Raw genomic sequence first — 10,276 nt, 5'->3', positions numbered from 1 at the left:
CATCTCAGCTGTCTGTTCGTGTGAAAATCTGTTTGTCTTCCTCCTGTGAGATTCAGCTGATGGCAGTGCTTGTCGCTTTCTGATTTTCTTTCCATCATAGCCCATAAAGGCTTTTTTTACTCCAAATTGAACATCCATTCCTTACAGTTTGGGAAATTATTCAATTCTGATAAACTTTTTATTTTTTATTTTCTTAAAATCAGTGCTCCTGGAGCCGTGCTGTGCTTCCCTGGTATTAAAAATTGGAAATGTCTTCTCCTTAGATGGCAGTCCTATGTTCTAAAGGTCTTTATCTTACAAAGAAATACATTCCAAGTAAAGGTTAATTCAATTGGCACCGCTGCTTCAGGCTGGTACTTCACTTCAGCGGGGTGCCTGAGATCAGTTCTGTAGCCACCTAACTGAATTAATGACACCAAATGTGTTTTTAAGCTGCAATCTGTTCCCAAGCACGGGCAGGCGGGGGCTGACGCCGCTGCATGGGTTTACCAACATCAGAGCCATGCTGGCAAGGCCTGGGTCAGCGCTGAATCAGCGGAGGGGCTGCATGTGAGCATGGAAATGAGCATGGGGGGGACAGCATAACGCACACCTACATTTACACCTGGATTTTTGCTGCCCTACAGGGAGCATGGGGCTAAAGGTGATGTATTTTCCACCCCAGCATGGCCCAAGGGGCTGCTGCAGACCACCTTGTCCCCTAGTGTGGGACCAGACCATGGTCACTGACCATGGCATCATTGTCTGAGCTACAGAAACCCAGGGTAGGTTTCAGCTTTTTTGGGGGGAGAGGTGGCCAGCACTTAGACCAGACCAGAGCCACCTCCAGCCTGCCCTGGGGCACATTTCTGAGCCAGAAGGTTTCATTTTGTCATTTTTTTTTCCTTTTTTTTTTTTTTTTTCAACAAAGCTGCATGTTGTGATCACGGCTCTAGGTAGTACTAAAAGAAATAAAATATACAATCATTTCCTATTTTTATTTACCATTTATCACAGACTCCTTGCACAAACTTCCCTGATTTAAAGCAAATCCTCCCCTCTCGCCGGCACCGACTCGTGATTTCCAGCCACCAGATGGCAGAAAACTACACGAAAGAGACCGAAAAAGATGCGGTGGCACTGGGTCTGAGACAGCGAAGACCCTCTTTGCGTCGTTTCATAATGATTTTCCACACCTAATTACCCCAAACTCTAAGTTATCCTATATAGAGAACAGCTAGTGCATGCATCACCATTGCTTTTGAAGACTCTGGGGCTGCTGCGTGTTTAGGAAAATAAAACTGCCCTGACTGATTTAGTCAAGTGATGGCCCCTGGCAGCACTGTTGGAAGTCTTATTTACAGTCTTCTTAAAACTTTTAAAACCCTGTTAGAACAGCCCAAATCCTATGTTGCATTGTATGAAGAGACTTTGATATTGATGGAGAGTAAAGAAGAATAAAGCTGCCCATGCTGCAACACCCAACGCTCTTACTGTAAAGGATGATAAAAATCACTGGGATTAAACCACCAGAGATGAAACCCTGCCCTGAGAAGCGAAGCCCCAGGCAGCTGTGGGGAGGCGCAGCCATTTTGTGACAGAGAAATGTCAGTCAGGCAAAGGGAAGTTTGCTCCTGTGGGAGCAGCGGGCTCATCCCAGGAAAAAATACCACCTCACATAAAATACAGGTGTGTATAAGACACTCCACCAACAGACTGCAGATTGTTTTTATGTGGATTCAAACCTTGGGTTGAATCTACACTCCGTCCTGACAGACTAAGGATGCACTGGTCAGGTTCCTGCCTCTCTGGAGACGTCCCATGCTGGTGATCTGTTGTACAACCTCTCAGCCCAGCCCCTTTCTTTAACAAGAAAGTCACTGTCACTGCATTTTGGGGGGGACCCAATGCTCTCTGATGGCAGCCTGGTGAGGCCATGCTAGGTAGTTGGGTAGAGTCACTGGGTGCCAGCTCCTGAGGCACTTCCAGCCAGATCTCCAGGCTGGGCCAAGGACCCGTGTGCTGCACCCTGATCCCTCTCCCCAGAGCTCCTTCTCCCTGCTCTGTCCTCCACAGGGGAAACTGCAGCTCAGGATCGCTGTGGGCGAATCTCCAGCTCGGATTAAGTTAGTATGAAACGGTGACAGTGCAGGAGGAGATGCTCACGGGGAGGAGCAGCCTTTTCAGCAGTTAAAGCCCAGAACGATGCTGCACCCACATGGATTTCAGGGATGTCTGCAGTTTAATTTTAAAGGTGAATTGAAGTGCTTTAAAATGATCTCCACAGAAGTTTGTTAAACCCCAAAGTCATTAAATACAAACACTTTAGGTATATAAAAATCACAGGAACACTTTGAAAGTGCTTCATTCTTTGTTTTACTTGCAGAACATGGTTACATGGTTTTGTGTTTCTTCTGGAGGAATGACTTAGAAATATACAGGAAAGTCTTGAGCTCTAATAAAAAACAGGTTACAAATTTTAATTTACTTTCATAAACACAAACAAATGCAAGCACAGAGCTTCATTACAATGCAAGCCCAGCTTGCTCTGTGAGAAAATTGTGGAAATAAGTCACTGGCTACAACCCTTATGCAAGTGAGAAAGGAGGAAGACGTGCCATGAGGAGCTGATGTAGTGCCTAGAAAGAGCAGAAATCGAAAGCCTAGTCTGTCTTCAGAAGATGCAGAGTCAGTACAGGTCATTTGTGGCAGCAGAGTCTGGGGCTAATTTATCTGTTTCTCACCTGAGCCTCACCAGAAAATAAATGCAGACATTTGGGCCCCCTGCTGGTCTCTCTGACCCTTTCTACTTACAGCTCCGGTGCTGAGGCAAATCCCTCAGCTATCAGGGACAGCAGGATGGGCAGTCAGTGCTGCTCTAGCCTACAGGCCCTTAAATTTATTTCAGAGCAGGGAAGAACACCAGTGCTGTTGTGGTGCAGCAAAACCTGCTCTTCTTTGCAAGTAAAGCACCGGGTACCACCTTTCTCAGCTGGAGGAAGAGCAAAACCACCACGAAGCCTGCCCTTTTTACAAAGAGAGCAGGGAAACCGAGCCGGTGACTGCAGAAGCCAAAGGAGCGCAAGGCTTTGGGATCCTGCCAAAGGCCTGGTGCAAGTGGGAGGCTGCGGCAGATTTTTGTGAATGAAAGGAGGTCTGCAGGAGGAGGTGGGAGATTGCTGGAGCTTGTCAGAGCACCGGGAGCGCTGCAGGAGCTTACCGGGTAGCTACTTTTAGAAGGCCGTGGGATGGGAGCGATGGGGAGGGCTCAAAGTACATGCACAGGCCCTGCATTTCTGTGGGTCCCTGCTGCAAGCTGAGATGGTGGATTTTGTGGGATCAAAGAGCCGGAGCCACCACCTGACTCCACACAGGACATCCTGGATGCAGTATGGCTTTATAGCCCATCTGAGCCCACTGCGGGCCACCAGCGATGGGGTGAGCAGGCTTCCTTCTGTCCCTCATCACGGTGTCCCTGCTGTGGGACGCATTGGCTTGGCTCAGTGCTGCGACGGGAGGCTTGCCCAGCCAGCTGTGGATGTATTTCCCGTGGGATCAGCGAATTGATCCAAATCACCATGCAGGCATGTGATTGCTAAGGCATGGAAGGGAGCCAGGGCTGGGAAAAAAGGAAGAGCAGGATCAGCACTTTGGCAGCAGACTGCAGTTAAACTGGATTAAACATAACATGAAACCAGACCCTAAAAAAAACCATCACGCTGTAATGATTTTCTTTTGTTACTGACACCCTAGACTGACAACTGAAACTTGCAGGAATCCATGTACTTCTGTGCTGAGTGGATGATTACAATACATTTCTGCCCACACAAGACATTACAAGTAGCTAGTGGTATACCGTGAGATTATTTAATAAAGGGCTAAATTTTGGCAATTCCTGAATGTAAATATTGCCATTGATTGCAAGACCACCACTTATCAGTTACTAGTGAGACACAGTACAACTTCTTCAGGGACGTCAGTAGCCTGCAAGCAAACATTTTAGATCTGTGATGAAATGAACCGTCTAGGGACAGAGTTATAGTTTAGAGCATCTCACCACGATTACAAGGTCACCCTTAATGCATCCATTTAGCCTGGAGATTCTGCTAGTCTGTTGTGTACACAGGCATTAATCTGAGATAAGAACTGATGTCTCCATTACCAAATGTGAAATACGAGAGGCAGATACAGAAGGTATGCCTTCTGTTTGTGTATGCTTGGCTTCTGTGACAAGGGGGTAAGAGAAAAGTTTATAAAAAGCAAGATTTAATGAAATGATGCTCTTTGGGGACAGAGGCACTGTGCAGTATAATCAGTCTCGGGTTTCTTAATGAGCTCTAGTTCCCTATGTAATTTTAATTGCCTGTCTGGAATACTAAGATACTTTCAGGCACTTATATTCTGCTCATTATTAATAAAGGGCGTGCAACACTCAGGATGCTTCTTCCATTTCCTGCCTCGTCCCTGCTTGTCCATTATGATTCTCAGGACTACAAGAAAGTCAGTTTCCTCCTATTCGTAAGAATCTCAAAAACCTGCAATTTTATATGAAAGATATGAAGTATACCACCGCAGGAAGCCAAATATTTGATAGCAGCACGTTTTAGACAAATTTAGCAAATTATTGTTTTTTTCTTTGGGGAACATAAAAAGTTATTAAACTTTTTTTTTTCTTTCTTTCTTTTTTTTTTTTTTTCTCCTCAAATCAATGCTTATGAGTCTTAAAGATGAAGGCCATTTTTAAACATAAATCTGTAACAGACGAAATCATTTTCTGATGAGATGGATTGTTGTCCCATAGCTTAAATGCACATCCTTGTAGAGTTGCAGAAGGATCTGTGTGTTTCTGAAGCCACGTAGCTTGCCCTGCTGCCATAAATACATGGCACAGGGCTGCTGTTGGCACGTCATCAGAGAGGAAGAAAGGCTCTGTCATGAGCTTTGTGGACGGGATCCTCTTTCCACTAAAAATTGAAACCTTTGTGGCACAAACACAACTGGCGGCAGGGAAAATGTCGGTCCTGGACAACACATCTCTGTAAATATTTGGGGAGAGGAAGAGGAGAGACCTTGGAAAATTAATGAATTAAAAATACTGAAGTCTTAGTTTGACCTCTAACTTTCAGCCAAGCTGCCCCCACTCGCAGCCGAGGAGATCCCCTTGCAACCAGGCCTAATGACATGGATGGGACACGAGCCCCCCGCCGCCTCCACTTTGTGAACTGTAGGTAAATAAACCTTCACCATGCAAATATCTTTAATTTTTTAAACTTTTCATTTATTTTTCGAATAAATGGTAATGTGCCAATTCAGCTATAGTTAGGACAGCAACTGAATAATATGGAGTGTAATCCTGTCCTCACCCAAGTCAAAACACCAGATTTTTATTTCTTCTGATCCAGAGAAATACTGTTCCTGATGTCCATGTGAAAATCACATGAGAAGGGATGGGACCCATCTGGCTGTATGGGTAGGCTATTTGATTATTTTGCTGTCCAGACACAGCAAGTGGTGCTTAAAGCCTTTCTTTCTTTGATTTCATTACTGGGGCTCTCCAGAGTCCTGTTACTTTTTTTCTCTTCTAGTAGACTGACTTATCAAAAGTTAAAGCTCTCTTTAATTTGTCGCAGTGAAGACTACAGATTTCCATTTGGGAAGTAAGGAACAAGTGACTTCTAACATGTTACTGTCATAGGAACAAATCTTCCATGAATTTGTAACATTTTAAAATGAAAATATTTTTATTTTTGGTCCCTCCTGCATTTTGTGGCAGTGAGTCCCACTGTTCATTTGTGTTGCTACCTTCATTTCTCTATTTTAAAGTTTCCTTTGGATAGTTCTTGTTATGAGAAAAAATCTACAGTCACCCCTTAGTCATTTTCTCCAGGTCATTTATGAAGTTATAGAACGCTACCGCCCCCAAGAAAAGTCTCTTTCCTAGTCCAAAGAGACATAGTATATTTAATTTCTCCATGTGGAGAAGTGTTTATGACTCTTTGATCACATTTTTTTCCATTTCTGTTTTCCACCAGACAGTGTTGTTTTGGAAATAGAAGATACAGAACAGTCTGTAGGAGCAGTATGGATTTATAAGGTGGGATAACAATACTGTCTCCGTTATTCTTTATTCCTTTCCTAGTAACTCCTAATATAGGTTGTTTTTTTTTTTTTTTTCCTTTTGACTATTTTGAAATCAGTGACAGCTGAGATTTCCTTCTCAATCGCTAGGAACTACAGTATGTAAATGTAAATTGTTTTCCTGTATTCTTTCCCCCTGTATATTTTCAATGCTGAACTCCCATCTGCTGGTGTGTCACTCAGCAGCCAGTCGCTCTGAGACTCTTCCCCAACTCCTTGCACTTTGTTTTAGTTTTTACCTCATGATTCTTGGCAATGTCAGACTGTTTTGCCATTTCTCTCTAGTCTCCTTTCTAGATCATTCACGGATACGCCGAGCAAGACTGGTCCCAGATGGATTCCTGTGGCAGTGTACCGGCAATGCCCTCTGTTGTGAAATGCTTTTATTTCTTCTTTCCTACCTGTTATCAGCTACAGATCCACGTGAGGATTTCCCATTTAATCCCAGGACCACTTAAGGTCCTTCAGGTCCATTTGTGAAGAACCTTGCTAAAGCTGCTTTGCATTATTTGATGCAGACAGGTGACATCCATTTAGAATGTAAGCGTTCACACTGGAACCTTACTGACAAGCTATCGAGAATTTCATTTTAAGTAGATAGTCCATCAGGCTATTAGCATAGTAATTAAAAAAAATAAGTCTCTAGGAATCTGGTATACACAATTAAGAGGAGAAATTACATTTTTATATTGGTTGTTACAAGAGTTTGCCAAGAAATTGATCAGTCGAGGAAATGTAGCAAAAGAAAACAGGAAAGCCAGAAGATGGTGGATAAAGATAATAAGGAAAACAAAACAAAACACCAGCAAGCCTAGCAGAGAACAGCATGGTGCTATGATTTGGTTAATTGCTCAGCCCTCACGTCAAGGATGGCAGGATACCCCTGCTGCCATACAGGGTGCCCAAAGGCAACCCCATCTGTTTGGGAGCCACTGTGATCCTGCAGCCATTCACTTGTGCCTCCTTCTTAGTCACCGCTACATTTCCCGTGTGCAGTATTTTGTAGACAAATAGCCCAGCTGGTATAACCCACAGCGCTTTTTCTGTGGTGTTTTTCTTTCAAAATAGGAATAGTTACTTATTTATGGTACACTATGAATTTTAAAAGAGCTCCATTTGTGGTACATCTTTATTTTTGGAAAATATCAATGGTCTTACATCTCTCATTTGAGAAGAAATTTTAGTCTTGGTCAGAAAGGTAAAAGGACAAAGTTTTTTCTTCATAGGTAGTTTATAAAAAGAAGCTCACAGTCGCTGCCAGTGCAGTGATGCAATTATATTCTTCTCTTATAACGTTCATCTTCTGTAACCAGCGAAGCAGAAATTCTTTGCATATTCAAAGCGTTGCTTCAAGTTGAAAGCAAACTGGGTGTTGAGAAGTCAACACATAAATTGATTGAATCTTTGCACATTGAAAACATCTGGTTTCAAAAAGAGACAACAGAGAACCACTTTATTAATAAGAATTGTTTATTTTTGAAGTCTCTGTCATTGTATTGGAATGGCAGGCTGTCACAACATGCTATCATTCTATAATTAATAAAGATTTCCACAAGAGCAGCCCTTCTTCGGAGTGGAATACACAAAAACATTTTTTCTCAGGTAGGGTTGAGAAAAGGAGTGAAAAAATGCAAGGCTTCTGTTTCTTAGTCTGTAATGAAGGAGCTTAAGCTTAAAGTGAAAGACCAGCATTTACAAACTATCAACAAACAGAAACATGATCATTTTTTTAAGATTACATTCAAAATATTTTGGCTAAAATTTCTCCAAGCCCAGAGTGTACTGGGAACATAAAATGCACTATGCGATACGTAAACTGGCAGAAATTGGACATTCCTCATACTCCACTGGAATTTAACATGGTCCAGTATCTGGTTTATGATGTAGAATTTGTATTTTGAATCTGCTCCATTGATTCCAACAAGCAAAATCACTCACAGAGCTTACTCCCCTCGCTCAAACAATCACTTTTTCAGGCACAGTCTTGCTGAACATGTAATACAGAACTGCATAACCTTGAGATAAAGTAAATCCGTGATTTTTACTCGGTGATGGCATGCAAGCAAGCAAGAAAAAGGCCTCACAGTGGCCCTGGGCTAGGAGCTTACATAGGGAAAGTTACTTCAGAGCAGCCTGCACATGGTAACTTTCTGTGCTTATGAGCCTTGAGCTAGAGAATCTACAAAATGAAAGTAGAGAGGGAATTAGCAAGGTAAAACATAAACAACTCTAGCAACTTAAGGTTGTGTTCCTTAGGAAACTATGAAAATTATTTAAGTCCCAAAGAGAATACTAATGGATAGAAAATAATAGCTCTATACCTTTCAAAATACAAAACATAAAGCTTAGTTTTATACCCTTCATCTTTTCATTCTGCATTGAATGTGCTCAGACAGAAAAAGTAAGGCAGCTGATAAAATTGGTGTTGTGATAACTATACAGAAAAGATCAAATCAAAACTGTACCTGGCAATTTCTCAATGAGGATTTTTAACACTCTGTGATGTAGCTCAATGGTATTCATGGGAGAAAGAAAAAAAGTTCACCTTTATCTCAACTAGATTTCTTCCTAGCAAGCTAAAAAAATGTACTGCAAACAGTGCAGCAAACATGGAGATAGTAAAGCTCTACTTAAAAAAAAAAAAAAAAAAGATTTCAAAAATGCCTTAAGGTGGAGACCAATGTAGTAGAAAAATTTCATAAAAATTCTTCTGACATAGTTGATTTTGACTGAGGCAGAACTCAAATGAAAGCTTTTATATTTCTTACAACATTACATACTAGTAAACAGTAAAAGCACTCTTATATTTTCTGAAGCTAAAAAAGGCATACTTTAAAAGCCACGCCAGCATTAAGGAGACCAGCAAGTCCTTCAAGAACAACTAATAAAAAATATCCAGTAGTTCAAGTTTCCACACAACTCCTATCCATCATCCTTTCCATTTTGCACTGTACTAAAGAGCTGGTATGTGTAGTCTTGTTTCAAAGGGGAACAGTCGGTGTGTAGGTACATACAGGTGCCTGTACGAGGCTATTAACTAATTTTATTCAGGCTTGGTTGAGGGGTGCAAATCAGAGTTATGTTTCTGTAAGTTTCAGGAAAATAGGATTGTGCAGTGTTAGCTCAGCCTGTCAAGACAACAAGGAATATCTTAGCTACAAGAAAAAGCTTTGGAGGGAGTTTATGTCTAACCCAAAGAGATCTTTTTATATTTTAAAGCTTTTCCTGCAGTTTAGAGATTTGTATGGACTCTTCTCTGGTGGATTAGTACTGAAAAGCACTTTATGCAGAGGTGGTTTCCTTTAGCTTGGCTGAAAGGACTGTGAACCACTGTCCCACTGCCTGACAGGTACTTGTGGAGCTACCTAGGTGTTTGTGGGGGAGAAGGAGGGGACCTTTCCTGGTGGAAAACGTGTGGAGGAGCAGTCAAACCTCAGCCTCAGTAGGCCAAGGGCAGGGAGTGTTGTATGGCCAAGTTCTTCAAGGTTTCACCCAGGCCCAGGATTTCTCTGGTGCGGGGGAGACCCGCACTCCCGCCCCGCTTCTTCCCCCCTTCGCCAGCGCTGCCCAAACACCCAGGCTGTCGTTTTGGCTCGCTGCTTTTGCAAGAAGCCCTGACAGGAAGTCAAGTGCTTCCTGAAGCCGAGCTCTGGCGTTGCCGTGACCTTTATAAAGCCTCCTCCCGGAGAGGAGGCAGGAGGAGCCGGCACAGCCTGGGGTTTCGGCCCCATCCATCCCTCCATCCATCGCCTCAGCCCGGCTCCCTTCGTTCACAGCGGGCTGGCTCCCAGCTCACTCCACCTGCTCGGCCCCCCCCAGACGGGGCTGGGAGGGGAGAAGCGGCGCTTTTAGTTGCCGGAAACAACGAATAAAATTTAAAAATTTATTTATATATATATATAAATAAATCCTAAAAGCTCCCAAACCCCGCATAGCCACAGCCCAGGTGCGGCGCTACGGGGCTGGCGGGGGGAGCCTCGCCCAGCCCCGGGGGCGATGCAAGCCCGGGCGGTGCGTGAGCGGGGAGGAAGAGGAGGAGGAGGAGGAGAAGAAGGAGGAGGAGAAGGAGGAGAAAGAGGAGGAGGAGAAAGAGGAGGAGGAGGGTCAATGGGAGGAGGGATGAGGAAGCCGCTGTTGCATCCGTGACGGGCGCCTGAGG

This window comes from Aythya ferina, assembly GCF_964211825.1.
Source record: "Aythya ferina genome assembly, chromosome: 1".
In the NCBI taxonomy this organism is placed as follows: Eukaryota; Metazoa; Chordata; class Aves; order Anseriformes; family Anatidae; genus Aythya; species Aythya ferina.
The sequence above is the reverse complement of the archived record's forward strand: the minus strand, read 5'-3'. Positions refer to the sequence as shown.